At 42.2% G+C, this 27,031-nt stretch overlaps 1 long non-coding RNA gene across 2 annotated transcripts; it reads left to right on the top strand.

Moving 5' to 3' along the window:
- Window positions 1-1,416: 1,416 nt before the first annotated feature.
- Window positions 1,417-25,993, top strand: LOC307222672. 2 transcript variants are annotated; one of them, XR_013841835.1, is made up of 3 exons: window positions 1,417-1,874; window positions 23,595-23,683; window positions 25,484-25,993. It is a non-coding gene; the product is annotated as an uncharacterized lncRNA (long non-coding RNA). The 2 variants fall into 2 exon arrangements; XR_013841836.1 differs by lacking the exon at window positions 1,417-1,874 and adding an exon at window positions 11,227-11,538.
- Window positions 25,994-27,031: the final 1,038 nt, after the last annotated feature.

Here is a 27,031-nt window from a genome sequence, read left to right as displayed (position 1 = left end):
CACACTTTTCGAACCAATGCATGAACTGGAATGGAGCCATCCTTCAAATTCACACTTTTCACACTTCTCTGAATTTTGTCATGCAGTTCTACAACCAAACAATATGTACATAGATGCCTATATTGGGGGGGGTATGCATAGAAATGCATGTATTAGTGAAAATAACATGTAAAAATGAATTATATTAGGGGAATTGATTTGTACAAATGTGTATATTAGTCAAATCTGCATACAAAAAAAATGGGTTTATTAGAAGAAATTTGCAATAAAATGTTCATGAATTTTCATGAGGATTTTATCATGAACTGAATTTAAGACTGGAAAGAAATGAGAAATGAAGAGAAATGAAATTGAGAGATGAATCCATTCCTGCTTCCAGATAAGCACGGTTAGGATTGTAGCCTTGGTCTATATTATTCTGAAATTGACAGATTTGTCCAGGTAAGGAGTGTTAAGGTGTGTTAGGTCTGTAGCATTGCTCTGTGTTCTTCAGTGAGCCGGATTGTGCATTTGTGTACACACATTTGCACATGTGTGAGAGTGAGAGAGACAAAGCAAGATGTTTTAAAATATAATTCTCAGGATTTGATAAATGAGAAAACGGAATAACAAATACAGGCATACATACAAATAATTAAAAAACCCTACTTGTATTCCTTAAGATGTATTTACATATTTTGCCTACAGTGCATTATGATATAAATATTACAACTTTGCACAAATAATGGCAGTTCCCTCCTGACCCCTCCATTTTTTAAAAATTGTATCCTTCAAACAAAATCTTGAAATATTTATTGGGGTAGCCATATGGAGGAAACAGATTATGAGGGAGGATGAAGCTGTTCCTTTTAAAAGAGAGAATACAGGGAAACCACATTAAGAAGCACTTCACATTCTTCCTCCCCTTCCCCCCGCCTCCAACTCATCCCAATCTCCAACCCACGAGGGACAACTTCCTTTGATCATCTCAGATCCATATTGACATGTCCCAGGCCAACCTCCCCTCTCTAATCTTTCAGTGCTCTGCTTGTGGAGCACATAGCACTACATACATTCATTACTGTTCAGAACAAGGGATTGCACAGACCCTACTTGGAGACCACAAGTAGACTGGAGTTATTGGTTAGAGATCATTTACATGCCTCCTTGACTGCTTTGCCTTCCTCTAGAGGGGGCTCTGATTTGCCAGGAGAATTGAGTTGGAACTTCACCATTGTTCTCTCCTTCCTTACACATGGCTGGGCCGAAGAGAGTAGAAGTAAGTGAAATGTTTTCACATATAGCTGTTTGGTGTGGGGGTTGTATTTCTTTTCTCTCTCTCAATCTGACCTTCTCTTCTTCTTCTTCTTCTTCCCCCTCCCCTTCTCATCTCCCATGTCAGGTGAAAGAACTTCTGGAAGAGACAGAGTGGCCCAGAGCACATGTCATGAGTCAAAACACAAAAGCCCTTAAAAGAAGTGAGTGAGGGGTACTGTTCTGCTATGGGAGATGGGCAAAATATATCCCTTAGCAAAATCACAGACACTTGTAAAGTCATGCAACTCCACAGCAGGGTGTTTATCTCTTCCCTGTTGCAAGGTGTCAGGGAATCGGTCTGCGTCAACATCTTGAGCTATCAAGTGGGGAATGGCATTGTTTGCTTCCAAATCAAGGAAGTTAAAAAGCAATGTGCAGGGCGTGTAAAGGCTTTGCCATCACTACAAGTGTGTGTTTGTAAGAGTTGTTCAAGAGCAGAGCCGGAAAGTCATGTCTCAATAGATGTCAACTGTTTTGACACTTCCAAAGGACAATTCAAGTTTCTGTTAACAGGGCTTTGACTGTGTTTCCAGAGAGACTGTCTTGCTCTGCTTGCCTTGAAAAGAGAACAGTCGTGGGTGAGTTGGAGCTGAATGCTTTTGTCCCCATACCTCAGCACTGTGATGCTCTAAAGATTTTGTCGTCTACTAGTAATAATGATGATGATGATGATGATAATAATAATAGGATTAATATATCTTCCTTTTCCTTGAGGACCTGAGGTCATAAGTCAAACAGCTTACTTCAGGCCACAGAGGAAGGAATGTCTAAATATTTGCACCTGGATCCAGAGCCCTATGTATACTCCCCTGTGCATGAAGAGCTCCTGCAGGAATGAGCTGCCCCATTCAGTGACTGGAGCAATTGTGTGCATGTTAAGAGATGTGTGAGAAGAGCTGTGCCCCCTCTCCACTGGTGTGAGGCTGCAGAATATCATATCCCAAGGGATAGCTCTCATGCACAATGCAGGGCGGTAATAGTGCTGAATCCTTGCTTCTCACATAGTTCGGTATTGCAATCTTCTTCTCTCTCTTCTCCAATCTCTGCAGTTTGAGGAAAGGTCACAGGGCCAGATTCTAATAAGCCTCAGCACAAATTAAATCGTGAATTAGGTCCTTCGATGTTGCATTATTGTATTATATTATTTTATGGTTTTTTATTGCTACCCCTCCCTTTAGACAAGCTCTTACAAGGGATCTTGAAATAAAAATGCTAAAAGCAGGAGGGAAAGACTACAGCTTAGTGCTGGGGTGGGAAACTGGGTATTGTTGGACTCCAGCTCCCATGATTCTCAGCTAGGATGACCAATAGCAAGGCATGATGAGAGTTGTAGTCCAAAAAACATCCAGAGAGCTACCTTTAGCTTAGTGGTAGAGCATCTGCTTTGCATGCAGAAGGTCCTGGGTTTAGTCCCCAGCATCTCCAGGTAGACTAGGAAAGACTCCCTGTCTGAAACCCCATAGAACTGCCATCCAACGTACACAGTTCTGAACTAGATGGACCAGTGGTCTGACTTGGTAAAATGCAGCTTCCTGTGGAATAATTAATGTGTAACAAAAACAGAATCAGACACATACAAATGCAATTTAACAAGTAAAAGCAAGGAGAATAAAAAAGCATAAAAGGAGTCTGCTTCTCCCATATGAACCTACACAGGTTCTGAGATCATCAGGGGAGATCCTTTTCTCAGTCCACATTCACAGGCATGCCTGGTGGTGACAAGGGAGAGGGCCTTCTCGGTGGCTGCTCCCTGGGTTTGGAACTCGCTTCTTAGAGAAGGTCGATTGGCTCCCTCCTCGTTGCCCTTCTACCAGCAGGTGGAGACATTTTTATTCCAGCAGAGTTTGGGGAACCGATTTCTTGTAAGGAAAGGGCTCTTAATGCTGTGCTGTATTGTTGTTATTATTATTATTATTATTATTATTATTATTATTATTATTAGCACTGGTGGTAGTAGCAGTATCTGTAGTTCAGTAGTTCTTTTTTACATTATTTTAATTCCATATATAGTCTACTTTTTAACAACAACCTTTGATAGGTTTTTAGCTATATTTGTTTTATCAGTATTTAATATTTATGAGCCATCTTGTTTGGGGGGGAAAGGCAGGGTGCAAATCATCCTCATCCTCACAAGAGAAAGGGCTGTATCAGAAATCTGGCCTTGTGAACCATGACTGATAGTTAGATCTGGAATATTGATGCTGCAAATGTGTCAACTGAGGCATCCTGTAAGATTGTCACTGTGCTTGTTTTCTAACTCATGAAAATGGGCAGACAGATGGCTTAAAATGAAAGTCCATTAAGGCCAACCAAGGGGTATGTAACAACTAGGCACCATTCCAAAAACTAGCCTTGGTGGCTTGGCATTTGGTGACACACACCGGAGTCACATTGTTTGCATTCCTACCATTCTAACTTATCAACACGTCTCATCAACATCCTCCAAAAGCCCAACAGTTTACAACTGATTTGGCTGGTGCACTGAATAGCAAACTCTCGAAGTATCTGTGGCTGATCCTTCATAATGACATGAGTCCTGTTCAGAGAACTGGTTGAGTAACTGAATTTGTGGAGTTGAGCACAATCCCCCACACCGCAGGACCACCTACAGAATACCCCTTAACTGTAATTGATCTCTGATTTGCATCAAATGTCCTGCATGCAGAACTTTGTCCTTTTTTGCTACAGCCAGTCATGGAAGCATGGAATTCTGGAGTCCTAGCACTGCCTTTTTATCTGCAATTCTTACAAATAGTTTGGTGCTAGATATTTGACTTTTTCATATATATTTACATGGCATCTCCTCTAGTCCCTACAGAGACTAAACCCTCTATTTTTATTTTTATTTTCAAGGGGAATTCAAAGTGCTGGCCTTTAAAGTCCTAAACTGCTTCAGTCCTGTATACCTAAATTAGTGTCTTCACTACTGTTGTTCAGCCCAGACAGTGAGATCTAATTCTGAGGGTCTTCTGGCAGTTCCCTCATGGTGAGAAGTGAGGTTACAGGGAACCAGGGAGAGGGCCTTCTCAGTAGCCGCACCCGCCCTGTGGAATGTCATTCCATCAGAGGTCAAGAAAATAAACAACTATTTTACTTTTAGAAGACACCTGAAGGCAGCCCTGTCTAGGGATGTTTGATGTTTTCCTGTGGTTTTATAAATTGTTGGAAGCTGCCCAGAGTGGCTGGGGCAGCCCAGTAAGATGGACAACATATTAATTGTTGTTGTTGTTGTTGTTGTTGTTGTTGTTGTCATGGCTGTAGTTAGGGTCACCGCTCCGCAACAGGCCATCTGCTTGCATGCAGAAAGACTCAGGTTCAATCACCAGAATCTCCAAGTAGGGTTGTGGAAGAACACTGCTTGGAAACCCTGGAGAACTGCTTCTAGTCATTGCTGACAATACTTTGCTAGAAAGACCAATGGCTCAGTATAAGGCAGCTCCCTATGTTCCAAGGTAAACTAGATAGTTAACCATGCTGGAAATGGTGTTGGTTAACCAGTAGGGGGAGACTTCAGACAGTTCAGGATGCTTAAGCTGAAGTTACATCAAATGGATTTATCCTGTTTCAAATAAAACACTGCTTACATTATTAGCTAGTTGTTAAAAGTTGAAAGGTATTCTTAAACAATGTTGTGGTGTGGTAGCTCATTACTCTGCATTCACTGTTCTTGCTGCAGCTCCACAGCATTCCTCAACAGTCATTCCAATGATGGGCTATTATGCCCCTCTTTGCAGTATGGGTTGTGGTCAGCTGACCTATAAAAATGCAAGGGACTTACAGAAGCATCATGTTGCATGAGGCCTTTGGCAGGCAGGACTGATAAAAAGGGAGGAAGGGCTATGAAAGCTTTCTAGGGCTAGGAAAGAGTTCAGTTGCTAGTTGTGGGATATGACTTGAAACCCTAATCAGGTGATACAGCAGGGATGGAGACTGTGTGGCCCTCCAGATGTTGTTGCACTTACAAGTCACATCAGACCCCTCCAGTATGTGAAACAGTCAGGGAGGGTGGGAGTTGTATCCCAGCCACATCTGGAGAGACACACCTTCCCCATACAACCATGCAGCCTCAAATGTATGTTGGTACAAGTGTGAGAGATAATGTGGTGGTGAAAACTTGTCTTACTGTTCTTTTTTACCACCCATCAACTAATGAGAAAAGGAATGCATCCAAAAGTTATCAAAGGGGAGAAAAAAGTGGGGATGTTCTCACAGGTGGGATGCAGAGTTTTGTTGTGCTTACCTTCTGACCGAGGTGGTCACAGAATGTTTGTGAAGGGTCTTTTCTTTCACTCTGCAAAGCATCTCTCTGGTGATCTGAACTCTAGTGCCTTGCAGGGTATCTCCCTTTTCAGAAAACACAATGCTATCCTTGGCTGGGCTTTTCTCTAAGCACAGGAAGCTGGGGAGACTGTCTACTGTGTACCTGACAGCTGTTTGTCATTTTCCTTGATGGTCTCCCATGCCTCAGAAGCAAAGCTCATATCCATCAGGAGCTGTGCATTGAGTATTGTGGGCCCAATTTCAGCTGATGTCTGATCAGCAGCCCCTCCCTGTTGAACTTCCAGAAGCTACTAAAAAACATTTTTTTCATTATTCCAGAAGGAATATTAAATTAATTCTGATTTTATAGTTGACCTGTAATTGCATTTTACTGACCTTCACAAACAGCAGATAGAGATCAATGTGATTAAGTGTTATATACATTGCCAAAATAAAGAAATAAAGAAATTTTGAAAACTTAAAAAAAAACTTTTAAAAGAAATCAATGTGGGAATTTTTTATTTTATTTTTTTAAGAAGTGCAATAGGAAGGACTTTCCTTCATACAAAATTAGCAAACCCATCTTAATCTTAGGCAATGGATAAGTAGTCTTCCGGACTTCCCGTGCTTTGGTTAAAGTTCAAGGGAAGATCAGATCAGATCAGATCAGATCAGGAAATTTCATCCCTTGTTGAAAATACATACATACCTACTCCAGTTTTCCTGTTCCTGATCATCCCACATTAAGTTACGGAGGTTTGGGTGGGGGAGCTATTTACCTGTGTTTGCTTCATAAAGCAAGGTTCCTAACCATGCAGAGGCTTCTACTTGCATTCATGAAATCGTAGAAATTACCCCATTCAATGAAGGAAGTTAGGAAGGCACCATATATATGGCTTGATGCTTCCTTTTCAGGCACGACATATGAAGAAGGCTACAGTCTCCTTACAAGGCAGATCTCAATGCAATGGTCAAAAAGGTTTCACTCTGTTCAGTGGAAATCTTCCAGGTATTTTCACATACACACAAATTCACTGATGTTACAGGATTTCTAGACAAGCTGTATTAAGCATTCATCCCTGATTTCTTCACACAAAGTTTGTGAGGAGGATAGACAATGTCAGCTATTTTTATGAGTGATTCCCTTCCGATTTGTTTGCAGAATGGTTGTATAACATTGCGATAAACCAGGTATAGGGAACCTTTGGCCCTTCAGAAGTTGCTGAACTACAACTCCCATCATCCCTGGACATTGGCCATGCTTGCCAGGGCTGATGGGGAACTGTAATTCAGTGACATATGGCAAGCCAAAGGTTCCCTACACCTGTGGGGAAAGGGCTAAAAGTGTTGGATGAGCTGTAAGATTGGGATGAGAAAAATGTGGTCTGCCATCTGCTGTTGGACTACAACTCTCATCAGTCCCAGCCAGTATTGTCAATGGACAGGGATGATGGGAGTTGTAGTCCAGCCACACCTGGAGGGCCATGTTTTTGCTATCCCTGCTCTATGCTCTTAGTTCAAGTGGGCTGATAACCAGGCCTTTCAGATATGACATATAAATTTATATGGAATGTTCCTTGAGGATAGGAACCTTGCAAAACACTGTGTTAAATAGATACAATACTAGCTTATCTCAACGGGATTCTTAGAGGATCAATTAACTTTGACATCTTATTCAACATGTGAAACTGTTTCTTATCTCTCATTAACATGGCTGCATTTGTGACTAGCAAGTCTTCCAGCTTTGGCCAAGAACCCAGATATTAGCAGTCTTCCATCATTGTTGCCTCAAAGGATAATGCAAATTATACTTTTCCTAGTGAGTTGCTTCAGGTAGCAAGAGAGATACGGGAACAAGTTTGCACAACATTTTATTTAATTTAAATTTTGGAAGATTGACTCGCACCAGCCGGAGCCAGGAGAAAAGAGTTTAATGAGTGTTGTTTAACTAATTGCCAATTATCTTTGAGCAGAGTGGTAATTTCCAGCAGCTGTTCATAAAGCAAGGTTATAGTCAATTTATACTTTGGTGTTGCCAAATTGGGTAGGTAGCAACATGTGGGAGCAGATTGGCTCTATCTTTATAGTTTTTTTAAAAAGATCTATATATCATTCCTCAAGAAGGAGGTGAGTGGGGGATGGGAGAGGAAACTTGGCACTGTGTTTTTCCATTTATTTGGAGTTACTGAGTGCAGGGCACATCCCAAAGGCATTTTGGTTTTATTGAATCACCTTAGATGTTAATGCCTGATTCTATTTATGTTTACTTAGAGATAAGTCTGATCAAAGGGGTGGGCAGATTTCATGTTTTGGTGTGTTGTTTTGGTGTTTTTTACTAGAATCATAGGATCCAGCAGCCAGGCCCTGAAGCCAAACACTGTTCAAGAGTAACAGATTGGAATGAAGTTCATGGTCCTCCTCCCACACTCCTTGCCTCAAGTGCTTTTAATTTCAGCAGTATAATTTAAGCTCTGGATGTGCTGTACCTTTAAAATGCAGTTAAAACATAGCCTTTATCTCAAAGTGTTGTGGGCGCTGTAGTTTGCCCAGCAACTCTTAACAAACTACAGAATTCATTAAGGGGAAAGATTGTGCTTCAAATATGCTTTAAAGGTATAGTGTTTGCACAGCCATAGTTGCTGCTACTGTTTGACCATTTAGCATCAGAAATACTTGCTAATCTATGGCAAAGCATTCTGAAATCTACTGATCAAGTAACTAGCTGTGGGCTGCAGCTAGGTAGGTCATAACGGCACTATCTTACTGTGAAGAAAGCCCCATTCCATTCAGTGGGGCTTACTCCAGTGTAAAGTGTCTACAGAATTGCTGTGTAAGGGCTGCTACAGACTGGGGGATTTTTGCATATATTTTCTGCAACATATCATTGATGCAATGATAGTGCATGAGTGATGGATTTATACTGGACTGTCCACACATTATTAGCTGTTCTGAGATGCTTCTCTGGTGTTACTGCCTTATTGCCATTTGGAGGGCAACTATGGCACAGTGAAAGCAGGACACATTGAAAAACCTGGAACATTTGTTGGTATAAAAAGTGACAGAATTACAGTAGGATGGTATAGGATATGCCCCGAAGTGGTATGTCCACTACAAAACTTTTGCAGCCACAAATGGTTTTGAAAGCAGGATTGTGCATAACCACCCCAATACCATCAGGAGTGCAAAATGTTCCTGAATGCATCGTAAAAGGGCCCTAAATCACTCAATAGCAGAATCTCCGGGAAAATCCTTGAAAGCCACATTGCAGGAGCTGAAGTCTTGAAGTGGTTTCCTTATTCAAAGTCCCCCACAAAAAACTTTATTTTTTGAAGGAATGGCAAACACTGGCTATATGCTTCCTTCACTCACTCACCCCTTCCCTCTTTCAGAAACCCTGACACATTTTCATGCCGTGGGGTGTACCCGTCTAACTTAGGCAAGCCTTAACAGCTCACGTTTCACTGTTTTGTCTGTTAGCATTATAGACCACGTTTCTCCGCGGTTTGTAGTAGGGGGTTTTAAAAGAAAAGGCCTCAAATATGAGTTTATATACAGTGCCAGATTTTGTTAAGCACATGAGAGGATTCCCATGCCAATTTATAACTAAGTGTCCCTCCTGGCTGTGTCTGTTAGTCTCCCTGGAACAGCCAAACCTACAGATCACTGTAAACATTAATCTTCTTATACTTTCAGGTATCAGGTTCCCTTTGATGTTACCAAACATGTTGACTCCTATCTTGGTTGAATGTGCAATCCAGACATAGTTAGCATTAATAATGTTTTGTCTACATCGTTCTCACTGAGTGACTAACAATATAGATTTGCTTCCAAAACCACACTTCTCTGGTATTTTCATAAAGTCGTCTCTAGAGCTAATGCAGTTTGTTTCCTATCTTCTGCTTTTGTTGAGGTGCATAGATACATCACACTTTACTGGGGAGGGGATCATTTATGTCTTTTATGGGGCAATCCAATCTGTGTCTACTGAGAAGTAAATATAGGATTTAGGGATGGATGAATCTGTCAATCTTAGCTTCTCTGTGTTTCTCCTTTTTTTCCCAGTCACAAATTCAGTTCTCCACATTCCTGCAGCAATTTAGTGCAAATTTCTCCCATCATGTGGTTTCATATGTAGTTCTGATTAATATACACATTTTTGCAAATGATTGGGGCTCAGTGCTCCCTTAAGTTTGACACGTAAACTTGCTCTCAGGTAAACACTTAGGAGGGAACATCCACTCCCATCCATAAACTTCTCTGGGAAAAGAAGAAAATTCTTTATTCTCAATTACTTGATCATTCATGAGAACTGCTAATTAACAAGCAAATGTAAATAGTGATAAATTATGCTCAATTTTGATGTTTTCCATTTAGCAGAGTATTAAGTTGCAAGTGATATAGTGCACACTTTAAGATCTCGTTAATTTTGATGCCATAATGGATGAGAATTCCTAGAGGAGTTTTTTAAGGCCAGAAATATGAATGGTATTAGCTCAACAGTTATATGATTAAGCAGTAAGACCTGCTGAGGCAGGCAGTACTTGGGCATGATTGACGACTGTAATTGATTGACGTGCAGAGGTAAAGCCAAGGGCACCGATTTACTGGCTGGGTCAATCATCTCATGGCTGTGGCCAGTTTGGGAAGGCTTATTACTCTACTGATATAGTGAGTGTTATTAGAAGCTTTTAATGTGTTTTTAATGCTAAAGTGGTAAATTTTAACTAGGGTGAACCTTAAATAGGTCAGTGTGAGATTGTCGGGATTGGAAAATATTCTGATATTTTGGTAATAAAAGATCTGATTTTTTTTTTGTTGGGCCTCTTCTGTGGTGGCACCCCAATTTTGGAACATCCTCCCTAAGGCAGTTTGACAGGCACCAACTTTACTATTTTTCAGCACCAGCTCAAAACATATCTCTCTGTCCAGGAATCTAAAATAGACTTACTTTACTGTCTCTGCCTGCTTTACAACTTTGTAGCTATGTTGCTTCTCAGTTATCTTACTATGAAGAATGTGTGGTGTTGATGTGATGTTTTATTACATTGTGTTTTGTTGTTGTTGCACACCTCCCTGGAATCTGTGAGGATGAACTTGAGATTCTCCTGAATCTTATTTAAGAATGATATCCTCTTTATTCAAATAAGCAACTACTAACCATGATGGCTGTATATACTGCCTCCAGTGTTTGAGAGTATTTGCCTTTGAAGACCATTTCCTGAGGATCGCAAGTGGAAATATTGCTGTTGCACTGATGTTCTTTTTTGTGGGCATCTTTTTGGACACATACATACAGGATACTGGATTGGATGGGTCACTGGTCTAATTTAGCAATGGAGAGAAAAATGAAAGGAGCACGTGGGAAAGTGGCTAAAAGTGCAAATAACATACAAAATGTGTGAAATATAAGGAAAACTGCTTGCAAAAATATGTTTATTAGAGGTGTATATTAAAATAAATGTACACTAAATTGTTACTAGATTCTTGTGAGTGTACAGTTCCTTTTTTAAAAAAATATATGCAAATTTGTGCAGAATTATGCTGGCTGAACTCAAGACTGGAAAAACTGAGAAGCAGAGAGAAACTGAAATTGCAATTTCACCCCTCCCTGTTCATTCTTATGCCAGTTTCATTTTCAAGCTGTCCCCCTTCCTCATTCACAGTACAGCAAGAAGAAAGATCTATATTCTAATTATACGGCTCCAAGGGAGGACACACTTAAAGGAGGTCAAGGTCGAGAGGCTTGTTGGCATCAGAAGCCTAACGCCCTGCTACTGAAGCATCGCTTCACACTCTCCCACTGATGTATCTTATTGCAGCTCCCTGCCCTCCTCATTGTGCAAGATAACAAGGAAACTAAGAGGAGGCAGAGACAATAATAGTATGAAATATTGATGGACTCTTACATGAAACAGTCCATAGATCCAGCTGAGGCTCTTGTTCTTCCTGAATTGAAATCCACCAAACGGACCTCATTCCAAGGTAAAAATAATCATTTTTAAAAAAAAATCTACAGGGGCAGGTGTTTGTTGCATACCTTCCTCACACTTTCTTTTCTTTAACAAAGTTCTGATCATCACCATATAAAAACCTATATTAATGTAAGAAGTTGTGTGATGTGTCTTAAAAGAGGAAGGGCAAGGAGTTGCAACCAACTAAGTTCTGCTTGGAGTAAACCCATTGAAATGAAGAGATACAAGTTAGTTCATATCCATAAATTTCAATGGGTCTTCTCAGAGTAGAAACCCCCACTGGATACAGCCGAATGTGCCCTGAAACCAAAGTCATGGGGGGAAACCTAAAATTAAGGGTTCCGTCTTATATTTTAGTGAGGGTGAAGAACCAACATCAACAAGAGAGCCAGTATAGTGATAAAGTGGTTAGAGTTGCTGACTAGAACTTCTGAGACCAGGGTTCAAATCCCCTTGGACCAGACACTTCCTCACAGCCTAACCTACCTCACAGGATTGTTGTGAGGACAAAAATGAGAAGGAGACATATTTATCACCTAGAGCTCCTTTGAGGAAAGATAATAATGTGCTAAATGAATAAATGCATCCATTAAGAAAAGTCCTAGAAGACCTGCTCCCTGCCTTGGAGGGCTTTTTCCACCTTCCCTGGGAGGAGAGGGCCCTGTCTGACTCTAGTTACCCAAAGCTGAGGCTGCTGAAGCCACAGCTGAGGCCACAGACCATCCTGGCTGTCTTTTAGTGCAGACCCAGGTCATCGAGCCTGAGCTGCCACAGCTGCCAATCACCATGAACCACCATTGGCAGGATTGGCAGCAACAGTAGCAGATATGCTCTATGCTTAAGATAATGTTTATTCTCTTGTTGATTATGCTGTTATAAAAGTGCACTTTATATTTGACTTCCTTTAGTCATGTTTTCTTTTGAAATGTTTAAGGTATTGCTTTAGTCAACTTTGCTGCATTAAATGTGCATTCTGTAGTTGACCTCCTTTGTAATGTTCTGTTTTGAGATCTTGAAGGTAATGTTTTTCTTTTATGTTAATTATTTTGCTTTGAATATATACTTTATAGTTGAATTTCTTCATTCTTTGTTTTTCCTCATTCTTCTTTGTTTCATTTTATCTTTTAATATATTGTAAACTGATCTGAGATTTTTTTCCCTTTAAAACTTAAAGTGGTATAGAAATGAAATGAATAATAATAATTGTTCCACCCACTTTTGATATTGCTTCTTTCTCCACCTTCCACTGGCATGTGGCCCCTGGAAGGTTGCCTATGAAGAAATGTGTCCCTTTGTCTGAAACAGACACTCTACTCATTGTGTAGACCAGTGATGTCCAAACTTTTTTCAAAGAGTGCCAGATTTGATGAAGTAAAGGGCTGTGAGGGCCGACCAAAGGACTAACCAAAGTTGTTAGCCTTTTTTTAGGATTGAAGTTGTTGAGGGTTTTTCAGGATTTTGCCCAAGGAAATGAACTGCCACAGGGGCCGAATTAAACTGACCAATGGGCCAGATTAGGCCCCTGAAATGGACTTTGGACATGCCTGGTGTAGACAATACTGAACAGATAGGCCAGTGGTCTGACTAAGTAGAAGACAACTTCCCATGCTCCTGTGTCTGAATAACACAATGTTCTTCTGCAGGAAATGTCTTGAAGGGGATGGGAGTGTTTAAGGGAAACAGTTGAACCTGTGACAAAGGCAAATGGAGAAAATATATGAAATCTGTCTTCTCATTCATTCTCTTCTCTTCCCCCACTCCCCACCCCACCACCTTCTTCTTCCTTTGAATTGGATTGAAACCGCTATCATGAAGAACATGTCTGATTGGATTGAGATGTCCCCATCACGGGAAGCAGGCAAGGCCTGATGCCCCAATAACAGAAGCTGCACAAGCAATTTAACATGTGGCTTCAATCCAATTCCCTGAGCGATTCCCCCTCTTTGTGTGTGACAACAAGACAAAGTGTTGCATGTGTAGAATCGCAGGAGGGAATAAGGAGACGCACCGGTCTGAGCAGCTGGAACAACTCGTCTGTAGCTTAGTAGCAGATCATTGGGCTTGGAGTCTGCAGAACCAAATCTAATCCCACCATCCCCCCCCCCCCCATTTAAGAATTCTGTATTTATTGCTTGGTGTTTCCGTTTGGCTAGAGAGGGGTGTTAAATGGCGTTCTGCCAAGTTTTAAGAACATGGAGAGTATTAAAGGGAATCTGTGTTATCCTTAAGCAATGGGAAGGGACATATCTCAGTGGCAGCACATCAGCTTTGCATTCTGAAGGGTCCAGGTTCAATCCCCAGCATCTCTAAGCAGGGCTTGGAATGCCCCCGTCTGAAACCCTGGGGAACCACTACTAGTCAGTGTAGACTGCTAATGACATCAGATGTGGGCAGGTAAAAAGATGACTGGGCGAAAAAAAGAGACTTCTTGAAGCACCAACAATTGGTAGCACTTCAAAGCACAGTGCAGAGCTCTCTATGAGGGGAGCCCTTCTTTGAAGTCCCAGCAATCAACTGGTTGCAGTGACTTCAAAATGTCTCATTGGCTGAGGTTATTTTGCCCCACCCACCAGTCAAATTTATCCACAGGTGGGTAAGGGAGATAAGGATCTGACTCAATAACCAGAATCAGTACCCACATTCATGTTGTAGTCAATCCCGATCTAGGTGAGTATAGAAACATAGGAAGGTGTTTTACATTGAATCAGACCATTGGTCCATCTAGCTCAGGGTTGTCTACATCAGAGGTTCTCAACCTGTGGGTCCCCAGATGTTGTTGGACTACAACTCCCATCATCCCTGAGCTCTGGCCTTGCTAGCTAGGGGTGATGGGAGTTATAGTTCAACAACATCTGGGGACCCACAGGTTGAGAAAGAAGAGGAACAGAATGATAGAATGATGCATCCACCATTGGACTTTGGAGGGGAGTGCAAAAGACTTGGAAATTGGGTTCTGGCTGACCCAGCCCCTGCCCAAGCCAAGAAGGAATGCAAGTGGGACCAAGGCCACATCTACGCCATACAATAAAGCACATGGCTTCCCCCAAATAATTCTGGGAACTTTGGTTTAATAAGGGTGCTGGCAACTGTAGCTCTGTGCGGATTAAGCTAAAGTTCATGGGAGATTTGAGAAGACATATTTTAATGTATGGTGTAGATGTGACCCAAGTTTCCTTACAAGTCAAGACCAGGAAGCAAGTCTGTCATGGAAGCTTTTGCAGAGGCCAAAGTGTATCATCTTACCTGTTTTAACCTACTGGGGAAAAGACAGAGGCTACATTGAGTTGTCTCCCTTCCTTCCTTTGGCCAGAGTCTTTCCTACAGCTCATTCCATTGGTTGGTCAGTTGCTTTGGAGGACAAGGTCAATGGTGGCTATTAGTCATGGATCAGAGGTGGTATACCACTGAATGTCAGGTGCTGGGGGCAAAAAGCTGAAGCTCCTGCATTTGCAGGAGGGTGGCATGCTGTGGCTATAAGGTCCTGGTTGCAGGCTTTGCTACTGTGAGAACAGGATGCTGGACTAGATGGGTCTTTGAGCTGATCCAGCAGGGCTCCTCTTATGTTCATACGTTCATATTCATGTTTTGCTTAGGGCTTTTGATAGGCATCTGATTGCCTATTGTGGAAAACAGAATAGGTCCCAGGACATGGTTTCAAGGCACATGAGGCCACTACCTTCCTAATGCTGATCAAGTCTGGATCTGATCAGTGCCAGGGTGGGTGCATCTCTAGGAACCACTTGTATGCAGTCTTGGGTTTTATGATGGAAGAAAGATAGAATACAAATACAAGAAAAGAACTAAGCAAGTACATTAGCTAGGCCTTTTATCTGAACCAGCAGGGTTCTTACAGTACATGAGCTGAATCTGCTGCCTTTTAGGTCAAAATTCAAGAGGTGCTGCAGGTGCAAGTCTTGACATGTGCCGAAAGCAAGTGTGTGGAAGGCCGGAGGAAGCTTTTCCATTGGTGCATTCAAAAGCCCTGAGAAACACCTGTAGCCTCTTTCCATCCTTATCCACTGCTCAGCTAGCTGAGCTGAAGAAACTCTCTGATCATCTATTAATCTCTTTTGTTGCTCAGAAGGCACCGCAAAGGCTTCAGCCGTGGAAGCTGTCTAATGATTCTCTTAAGATCAAAAGGCAGGTGTCATAAAGGTTATTAATATTTTCCAAGTAAAATAGTGTTTGCTTTTTAAAGCCCCTGCCAAAGCTCTCCTGAAATGTGTTTGCCATTAAAAAGAGGGGGAAAAAGAGTACTGGATGCCTTCAGCCAATATCTAGGTAGACAATTTCCAGACCAATTTGTGATGCATGATTAACAGATCAGAGAGAGATTTTTTTTTTCTTCAGAAAAAAGAGTGTTATCTGTGAAATGTTCCAGAGTGCCTACTTCACCACTTGAGCATCCCTGTTTATAATAGGCAACAAATGTTGCATTTACACAACAGCCTTATGGAGCAAAAGGTCGCCATGTTCAAGTGCAAAACTATCTGAAAATGGCTCTGGTTGCTTGACAAAAAATGTGCTTTTCTCCCCTAATTAAACTGTTTGGCTCCCTATTGCAGATCCCAAAACAAAAGAAAGAAATGCCCTGAACATGAAGCAATAGTTTTCAACTGCTTCACTCTGGAGGAACCCTTTATGCATTGCTTTGTTGTCTGCAAAACTGCTGTCGACTGTGCATTGCCCTGTGTGTTGCATAATCTAGATCAGGGCTGCGGAAACTGTAGCTTCCCAATCTTTTTGAACTCCAGCTTCCATCAGCCTCAGCCAGAATGGCCAACTAGAATGATGGAAGTTGTAGTCCAACAAACCCTACAAGGTTACAAGTTACCCATCCCAACTCTAGGTGGTGACCAAATAGTTATAATATAAATAAAAAAGTAAAGGTAAAGGTACCCCTGCCCGTACGGGCCAGTCTTGCCAGACTCTAGGGTTGTGCGCTCATCTCACTCTATAGGCCGGGAGCCAGCGCTGTCCGCAGACACTTCCGGGTCACGTGGCCAGCGTGACAAGCTGCATCTGGCGAGCCAGCGCAGCACACGGAACGCCGTTTACCTTCCCGCTGGTAAGCGATCCCTATTTATCTACTTGCACCCAGAGGTGCTTTCGAACTGCTAGGTTGGCAGGCGCTGGGACCGAACGACGGGAGCACACCCCGCCGCGGGGATTCGAACCGCCGACCATATGATCGGCAAGTCCTAGGCGCTGAGGCTTTTATCCACAGCGCCACCTGCGTCCCTCTATAATATAAATACCGCATACAAATTAAGTGTGTGCTCCAGAATACTCTACAACAGGGGTAACCGTAATGGTGCCCTCCATGTATTAGAATTCAACTTCCGTCAGTCTGCATGGTCCGTGGTCAGGGTTAGTGAGAGCTGGAATTCAAGAGTATCTGGAGAGTGCAATTTTGAGTTATCTCTACAATGTGCAGCAGTAGTTTCTGGGACATGTTCTAAAAGAGCATTTTTCCAGTCCATATGGTGTGCCTGGTCCAAGCCATCACTCTGTGCAATTAAACTATGCCCTTAAAATGCACTTTGGAAGGTCAGTAATGTCCTTCAGCTGTGTGCAGCCCTCTAGCCGAGGAAACTCTGTTGAGCAGGTTGGAAACCATTCCGCTGTAAAGTATTAAGAATGTATTGTTTGTGAAATGGGTTCATCAGGATGTCCTTTCATATAAGCAAACATTGTCCCTTGAAACTTAGAAGTATCATCTCTTTTAAAATGAAACCTGGGGTTCCCTAAGCAAGCTTTCATTAGAATCATGTATGCCTTTGTGAATCACCATAGAGCTTCTAAGAGTCCAGTGGTCATACCAGGATCCAGAAGAATACAGAAAGGCATCAGAGCCCAAAAGATCACTGCTACATAAGCCAAGTCTCAGTCTAAACATGAGGTCTTTTGATAGTGTCTCCTATCTAGGAGGACCCATTGTATAGAGTAAGTATGGATCTGGGCTAGTATGGATCTGAGGACAATTTACCATGCCGGAAGACATTCCAAATGGAAGTTCGGGTGGCTCAGTTCAGTTTGCATGAAGCAGTCATGTACTAAGGGTCCCTTGAGCTGGGGATAGAGCAGGTGTTGGGAGCCTTTGGTCCTCTAGATATTGCAGAACTAGATGTTGCTGCATCATCTCCAATAAGCATCCCCAGGGATGATGGGAGCTGTAGTTCAGCAACATCTGGAGGTCCAAAGGTTCCCAACACCTGCTCTATCCCCAGTAGCTCTTAACATCTGGTCACAATAGCGTCATGATGTGTTCTGCTCATGGGCTTCCAAGAGGCATCTGGGAACAACATGGTGGACTAGACAGACCTACTGGTCTAGTCCAGCAGGGCCTTTCTTATGCTCTTATTAATTGCATCTGCATGACTGAGCCATTACAGATCTACCACTGCAGCTAGGGCTTTTCTGTCATATGATGTCACCACAAAGGCAATGCTTTCCAAGATAAAGTATTCAGTAGGCAGCCATCATATATAGTACAATAGGTAAATATAAGCTGGAGCTTGGTCCATAAAGGCAAATGGAGCTCTGCATCCCCAACAACCACAGTCTGCTCCCAGCCAGCCCCCACCTGACTTCCTTCTTACTTACATCCAGTTCAGGCAATGGCCCTGGCTGTTAGCTTCCTCCTAATTTGAATGTTGCTCTTGTAGTCCTCAGCAAGGAGAAGGATAGGGACAAAGCTAAAATTAGTTGGCTCTGCCCATGAATGGCTCAGGCTGCATATATTGTGGACTTCTTTGCCTTCCTTTCCACCAGTCCCAATGGACACTAGCCACCACTGCAAGTGAACATCACATTTGGGAACCAGCTTAATCAGGTAGTCCTACAAGTGTTTACTCAGAAGTAAGCCCCTTTGAGTTTAATGACACTTACTCTCAACTAAGTAGGCATTAGGACTGCAGTCTTGGTTACCAATTACTCTTCAATATTTAAGGCACTGTAGAAGAGGAAGGTGGGAAATATCTTTTTCATATACCATGGAAGACCTTTTTAAAAAAATGTTTTTAAAATGTAGATCCAATTTATTTATGTTCCAACAGAAGTATTTCTGACATAAAGGGCAGCTTCAGAATGCAGTGGAGTAATGAAGTTTCTTGCAAAGCACAACACGGAACCAGCCTTATTTCCTGCAAATTATAGATTAGAACCTTCCCCAGCCTTTGTAGAAGTCACCATTCCATTTTGGACAGGTTAAGTATAGATTTAACAAGCTTTTATTTCAGGAACATGAAAGAAGTTTTGCATGTAGTTTTCCCAAAAGGGAAGTAAATAACACCTAAGAATATAGCATGTAATTTCAACGTCAGTGCTGATGTCTATGTATACAGGTTTTAAAACCACCTTTCTTTGGATCTTCTTCTGTTCTCAAAACAGTAGTTAGAGTTCAACGATGTCCAAATATAAGCATACAGAGCTGACAAGGTACCCGACAGAGATGCAGAGAAGCAACTAGACGCTGCAGCACCATACATATGCTCCAACTCTTAAACTGGTTTTACATATTCAGGAATTCAGGAAGTGTAGAACATAGCTCATAATGAACCATAGGAAGAACAGAATAATAAAATGAAGGAAATCCTCTCATCACTACTTCATAATTGAGGCTGAATGTGCAATCAGCCTGGACACCAGGCCTTGCTCACACAAATGTTGCAGTGGGATGATGACTGTGGTGGTTGCATAGTACCATCATGACTTGTAGTCCTCAGTTGGCTTTCATGAATTTAACTGTCTTCCTTAAAGTCATTTAAGCCAGGGTTGTTGAACTACAACTCCCATCACCCGCATGGTAGCTGTGGCTGATAGTCCAGTTACCTCTGGAGAAGTACAGGTTCCCCAGCCCTTGTCTGAACTAAAGGCTATCACCTGTTGTGGAAATATGTTCCACAAATCAGTTAAATGATGTGAGAGGAAGTGCTTGTCTGTCCTGAATCTCCTGTCAAACAGTTTCATTGCTGGAGGTGGGAGAGCCCTACTAAAGTAATCACTGATTTTATGCCAACCCAAGCACACTACTTTTCAAACATGTACTGAAGACTTATCAAGGATCAGTTAACAAGTACAACTGGATCACTTGATTTCACAATCCTTGATGACTGGTACTTGAGGTGATATGAGAAGATACAAGAGTGCTCCCTATGATGTTTTGATCTATGATGAATCACCTTCAAGTTCCCCCCACGCTGCAGTCATTACTTGCATACATTCTAAAACTGGTCCTAAGGTTCTCAGTTATTAAGGCTGCATTCCTATACACCAAGGAATTCTGGGAGCTATAGTTGCTGAAGATTCTTAGGAGACCCCATATTTCCCTTCTAGAGTTACAGTTCCTAGGAGTAGTTTGACATTCAATCCCACTTCCCAGTGAACTATAGCTCTGGGAGGGAAATAGGGGTCCCCTAACAGCTGTCAACACCCTTAACAAACTACAGCTCCCAGAATTCTTTGGGGAAAGCCATGATGGTTTGAAGTGATATCATAGTGCTTTAATAAAAGGTAAAGGGACAGTTGAGTCCAGTCACGAACAACTCTGGGGTTGTGGCGCTCATCTCGCTTTACTGGCCGAGGGAGCTGATGTTTGTCTGCAGACAGTTTTTCCGGGTCATGTGGCCAGCATGAAACCAGAGCAGCACACGGAAATGCCGTTTACCTTCCTGCCACAGTGTTACCTATTTATCTACTTGCACTGGTGTGCTTTCAAACTGCTAGATTGGCAGGAGCTGGGACCGAGCAATGGGAGTTCACCCCATCGCGGGGATTCGAACCGCCGACCTTCTGATCACCAAGCCCCAGGCTCAGTGGTTTAGACCACTGCACCACCTTTTAATTATATGGTGTGAATTCAGTTATTGAGCTGAGCTTTAAGTTTAATGGAAATAGAACAAAGCAGCATTTGAATGTTAATATATTTATTGATTATTTTTTTTACCAGTTGCATTGCTGGGGAAAATAGGTTTTCCTTTTAGAAGCGTTCCTTCAGATTACAGATCCAGCCCCAGAGTTTGTGTATAGAGCTCTTGCCTTCAAAGCACTATCAGACCAGTACCCAATAAATCTTCAAAGCACTCTCAAGAGGCAAGAAAGTTGTTATCAGGACAACTGTGATAAAGAAGGATTAAGGAGATGTCTCAAAGCCAAACAGGAAGCTAGTGTCAGAGATTGGAAAATTATTAGCTGTCATGATGACCTTGCAACTGCCATTCATGCTAGTGCTCTACCAAAAAAAAAAAATCATCCTGCATTTTATTTTATTTTTTAACCATTCTCCATCAGTTAATGAGAAAAGAAACTGATTTAAACATTGGGAAATAAGAGAGAAAATGTTGATGAAGATTCACTTGGGTGGGGTGCAGCGTTTCTGTTGAGCTTACCTTACTTTTGCAGTGACCAAGGGACACACAGCACTAATTTATGCTTTCTCTGCCTCATGCTGACTTGTTGCAATGTGTGCTACACATGGCCACCTTTCAAGACCATTTGGAATCTTCTAAGGACACAATTCTTCTCCTTACAGGTGTGAATCTCCAGGAGCGCATTATACCAATGTATCTGAGCCTGTGCTGATTCCCTGTTGTCTTTTCAGCCCAATTCATTGCATATATTTTTACTAATAAAGCCGAGGTCCAGCGCCGAGGGCCTTCTGGCGGTTCCCTCATTGTGAGAAGCAAAGCTACAGGGAACCAGGGAGAGGGCCTTCTCGGTAGTGGCGCCTGCCCTGTGGAACACCCTCCCACCAGATGTCAAAGCGATAAACAACTACCTGACATTCAGAAGACATCTTAAGGCAGCCCTGTTCAGGGAAGTTTTTAATGTGTGATATTTTAGTGTATTTTTGGTTTCTATGGAAGCCGCCCAGAGTGGTTGGGAAAACCCAGCCAGATGGGCGGGGTACAAATAATAAATTATTATTATTATTATTCATTGTGTCAGTGGGGATGGCTACACAATCATGCATGTAACTGCAGACCCTCCAAGTGCCCCTATTTTCCAAGGACATCCCCCCAATTTAGAGAAGCCGTCCCGGTTTCTGATTTGATCCTGGAATGTCCCAGTTTTCCTTGGGATGTTCCCATTTTCACTGGAGAAATATTGGAGGGTATGGTGACTGGTACTAACATAAAAGACCTTATGCAGCTCAGGCCCAGGTTACATAAATACCCGGTAGGCCATTGTGGTCTGTGGGAGCACTTCTCCATCAAGTTCCAAATACATCAGAAACAGACTCCACAGGAACTCAGAGCAGGGCTTTTTGTGTGACTGCCCCTGTTCTGTGGAACTTCATTTCTCTTGAGATATAACAGTTGTCTACTATCTTTACCTTCCGGAAACAACTGAAAGCATTTTGTTTTGTTTTCCAAGCTGGATGGATAAATCTCTAACATGGGTGTCTCTTTTGTATTTTTAAAATTTTTATCTGATGATGTGGAAGGGTGGGTGGATGGATGTGTTGTTTTTAACTGGGGGGGGGGGCGGTTAGTCACTTTTTAATGGATTTTGTACATCACCTTGATACATGTCTGTGGAAGGTGGTAGGCAGATAAATAACTGTTCCATAACTTCTTGTTATTGAGCCCTTTTATAATGAGAACTGTGAATTTTTCTGTGGACTGGCCCAACGTTGCTTAGTGAGCATCATGGCTGAGAAGGAATTTGAACCTGGATTACTCTAAGTATAGACTTAGTCCAATAGACTCAGTCCAACACTGTAGTCACTACTGGCTCTTTTGAATGTGCGGAGATGCCCTGAGCATTCTTCTGGAGTGGGTCTTGTAGGTTTCCAAACACAGCTTTGCCAAGAGACCTGAGTCTGAACTAGAATGGCATTGGACAGAAGTTTCATATTTCAGTGATCATGGATTTTAGGGCTGAGCTGGATGAGCACAGATTTCTTTGCTTGATAATGTGGGGGGAAGTGCTTTGGCACTTAGGCCTGGAAGCCCTTCCTCCTAATCCTAGCTTTGTGGTGACTGGTATCAATTATTCAATATATCCAAGAAATATTTTTGGGGGGATATGCAAAATATCCAAGAAAAGAGAAAAATTAAGTGAAATTCTCATGTGTGGGATGTGGGAGTGTTCTTCCACTTGTCTTACCTTTGAGAAAGCTGAGGGATGTTTGTGAGTGTCCTTCCCTTCCTTTCATTCCACACATCATCATCTGGTGATCAGCAATATGCAGCTTTTCCAGGTGTCCTAGCTTCCTTCAAAACAGTAACCATGACATCCTTGACTGGGTGTTCCTGTGTGCACAGAAAGGCAAGGAGGCTGCCCACCATGATGTTGATAGCTGTTCCTTGGCCTCTGCATGGGTTTGTGCATGCATGTGAACTCTTTATTTCTCTTCCAGAAGCAAGAGTGGAAAGATTTTGTTTTTAAGGTAAAAGGGAGGACTTTCCTTAAAAACAAAATAAGTGGGCTTACCAGTCTCAGGCATTGGGTAGATAACTTTCCAGTTTTCTGAACTTTGATTAAATCGCAGGGGAGGTGGTGTCTCCCAAGGGGCTTCTTCTGATCAGGAAGCAAGGACAGATGGGGAGAGGGCCTAGTGCTGGAGAAATGTTTAATGGAAAGAGAAACACAGGCACCAATCTTGACCACCTTGCAATGAGAAGGGATGCTTAACCTCATTCTGAATCAATTTTCAATGCCCTGCAAATGAGGCAAATTATATAAAGCTCTTTTGCGGGGGAAGGAAACTGCTGAGAAATAGGAGGACAAGTTTTGGTGTGGCATTATTTTACACGTGTTCAGAAGCAATCCCTTCTGTAGCACTCACTCCTGGGCTAATCGACCACTATGGCAATACTGAAACTCTTGCATCCAAGAATAACTTCTGCTGCAGTAAAAAAAAAATAAAAAATGGCACAGCCTATCCCCTGATTAAAAGATAAATCAAAATTTGTTAAGAGAGCGGAAGAGTTGGAGGGCTGATTGCTAACACCAGTGGGGAGGGGAAGGGGAGAGAGAAAGATGAAAGGGAAGCCTAATCGGAGACTTTCTTTAAGCTCTGTTGATTACTGAGAAGCTTTTGACATGGCTCTGTTGCAGGCAAACAGGAGTGGCTACCCTCTCTGATATTCTCCAGCTCGCCCAGACAACTCCACTGACACGAACAGCTCAGCCCTGCAGAAATAGTGGTGAGTTAGTGCATGTTCCAAGGGAGATAATGGCAAAGTTATTTTGCCTTTGGGCTCAAAGTCTGTATGTGGGGAGTGAGCAGGGGGAGAAAGAGAGTGGGGGAATCCCTTGCAAAATATTATAGAAGGGTTTTCTTTTAAGTCCCTTTTAGCCCTCAGGAACAGGCAATGTTCAGCCAGGTCTTGTTTCACCAACATAATATCTCTTTATGAATAGCTGGAGGGTTGCTAGCAAGTGTACTCATTTAGCTGTGGAAGGGATGTTTAATAGCCATCAAAACGGCGAACAACTTGACAACTGTTTGATCAACTGAGATGTCACCTGCAGAGATGAAATGACATATCTTCGGGTGATATGTGTCGGTCATTATTGAGTTGACTGTTAGCAGGAGAAGCAAGCTTTTAAAAAAGCAGTTGTGTCAGACCAGAGCTTGACATTATGGGGGTCTCATGGCTACTGCTGGAAGCAGCAGACCCACATCCCTTTCTCCTCCTCACTTCCCCAGAGTCACAATGTTGTTACATCCCAAGTTTCCCTGCCCTCAGTCAATTTATTAGCTGCCCTTTGCACTGGCAAAGAGTGTTGCCAAGCAGTGATGTCACTGCATGGATAGCACACACTGCAGGGAACAGGAGAAGAGGAGACAGCGTAGGGCTGCCATTTTGGGTGGCAGCTGTGTATCCTTCACAAGTGTTGCTGCAGCAGCACGAGAGGCAACAGCAAACACAAAATAGGCATGTGTGAAAACCCAACAGATTTATTGTGGCAAGACTTGTTATAGGCATGAGTCTCATTCAGATGCATGAGCAGTGATCACCCCCACATACACATAGGCCTCATCCACACTATACATTTAAAGAAGTATCATGCTACTTTAAGCACTCTTGGCTTCCCCCAAAGAATCCTGAGAGCTGTAGTTTGTTAAGAGTGCTAAGAGTTGTTAGGAGACTTCCATTCCCCTTGCAGAGCTACAATTCTCAGAATGGTTTAGCAATCACTTCCCATGGAACTCTGAGAATTGTAGCTCTGTGAATGGGAATGCAGGTCTCCAAACAACTCTCACCTCTCTCAACTGACTTCATTTCTCAGGAATCTTTTGGGAAGCCCTGACAGTTTCAAGGGGCGTGTTTCAAATGTATAGTGCAGTTGGTGCCAAGCGCTAGTGTAGTTCAATGTCGGTTTTAAAAGGACTGCATCATTCTCAGGGCATAGTCTGAAGGTACAGAATGTGTCAGTCTTGCTAGGCAGATAGGGGTCTCATCAGTGCTGGAATGGAGGCTGGGTTATTGGCAGAAAGAAAGAGTCAACCTGAATTAAATTGGGCGAGGTTGAATATGGATTAGTGTTTTGATGACTGAGTCATGTGGATCCTGAAAACACAACTGCATGGCAGAGGGATAGGAATAGGTGAACCTGTTGACTTTGGTTTTGCTCAGTTTCTATTTTTTTCCCTATCTTAAATTCAGTTCTCTACATCACAACATCAATTTGGGGTGGCTATTTCAAAGTCTTCGTGAAAATTCATCAGCATTTTAGGGCAGATTTCTCACAATATGCACATTTTTACAAGCTGTTTTTCCTAAAATAATGCATTTTGTATCTTATGTTCACTAGTATATGCATTTTTCTGCATACTTTACCCTAGTACAGGCATTTTTGTACACTTTACATTACTGTAAAACTGCACTTCAAAATTCGGAGTTGTCCAAACTTCAAAGAAGTGTTTCAGTTGGTGCAAATTAGCCAGGTTTCCCTTTGGATGCAAACTGAATTTCTCCCCAATCCCACTTGACTTGCAGAAGTATGTTGCAGAGGGTTGGACTAGATGACCCTTGGGGCACCTTCCGATTCTATGATTCCATGAAATTACATCATTGCCACAGGATTTGACTCCTCCCACTGCAAGCCTGGGAGACAACAGGGGAGCATCAAAGACTTGAAGGGCATGCAAAAAAAGAGTCTTGAACCTATGCCAAGCAATTTGTTCTGGCTTTAATCAAGATGTCTTCTTTTAACTCCAAATGTCATTCTTATTATTATTTTTAATCCCGTATCAAAACTTTGAGCAGCATACTGCAGCATGAATAAATGCTACCCGTCATTTAAACTTTCAGCAATGTTTCAAAGCCTTGCAAATGAGTGATAGCCATTTATATATGTAGTCATGCATGTGTATATTCATCAAAGTGATGCAGTTAACAAGCTGGTAAAAGACAAAGTGAATAGCAACAAAGAAACTGGTGGATTATAAGTTTTTAACTATGTAAAAGCTAATGCAGAACAACTTGATTGTTAATTTTGTAGTCTCTTTTTGCCCAAAGAGAACACTCTTTTCTTTCCATCTCTCTCTTTACTCGCTGTCATCAGCATCCTGCCATTTTGGAATCTTAAATTATTCCCCCTCTAAGAAAAGTGTCATAAGTGATGACACAGAGAATACTCAAATAATCGGCTGAATTGCTCAAGCATTAAATATTAGAGCAGGGATGTCCAACCAGTAGACTGTGATCTACCGGTAGATCCCTGGCTGATCCAGGTAGATTGCAGGATCCTTATCATGTACAAAAAGTTACAGGGCGGGAGGAAGTAAAAAACTCTGTGCAATCCTCCCCCCCCAAAAAAAAAGCTCAACCACCCTGGGCAATCCACACCCCCCCCACCCCATGCACGCTCCTCTTCCCTCCAATGACAATGGGTAGATCATTGCCAGTTTTTTAATAATGGGAGAAGATCACAGTCTCTTGGGAGTTGGACATGCCTGTATTAGAGGATAAGAAATCCATGATGTCACCTAATTTCATATTTCCTGTTTTGGAAATGCAAATCTCAGCAGCTGGTAATTATTAGAGATGGATGGACAACTCGAAGCCTGGTCTGTGTCCATTTCCTATTTTGGATGCAAAGGGATCCATCCTGTCCCATTTCAACAGTTAATGTACTGATGGTTTCTCCAACAAGCCACAGATATAATGAAAAATAGGCACTTAAGAGGTGGCCTGAGGATTTAAAACCTTTCTTCCCCTTTCCTTAACAGGGACTAGCTCCTTGGAGTGGCTAAGAAGCATGGTCGTTGCCACTTGGGGTGTAAACAGGACTGCAAATGTCCCTGGAAATGGCAATATGTGATGACGTCCTGTCCCTTTCAAGGACATTGTATGAAAAAATTGGTTTTTCTTATGGAACCATGGCAGCAGCCATATTTTCTTAACTTCCATGGGTTTTCCCCCCTGATGATATCACCAGGAGCACTAAAGGGGAGACTTGACTCAGAACTGAGTTCACTATAAACCAAGCTATTTTCCTATTTTTTAGGGTGGTGGGAGGTAAATAGTTTGGTTTTCCAAGCC

Source organism: Podarcis cretensis (genome assembly GCF_951804945.1).
Source record: "Podarcis cretensis genome assembly, chromosome: 8".
NCBI classification, from domain to species: domain Eukaryota; kingdom Metazoa; phylum Chordata; class Lepidosauria; order Squamata; family Lacertidae; genus Podarcis; species Podarcis cretensis.
Note: the sequence above shows the minus strand (reverse complement) of the source record. Positions and strands in the feature narration are given on the sequence as shown.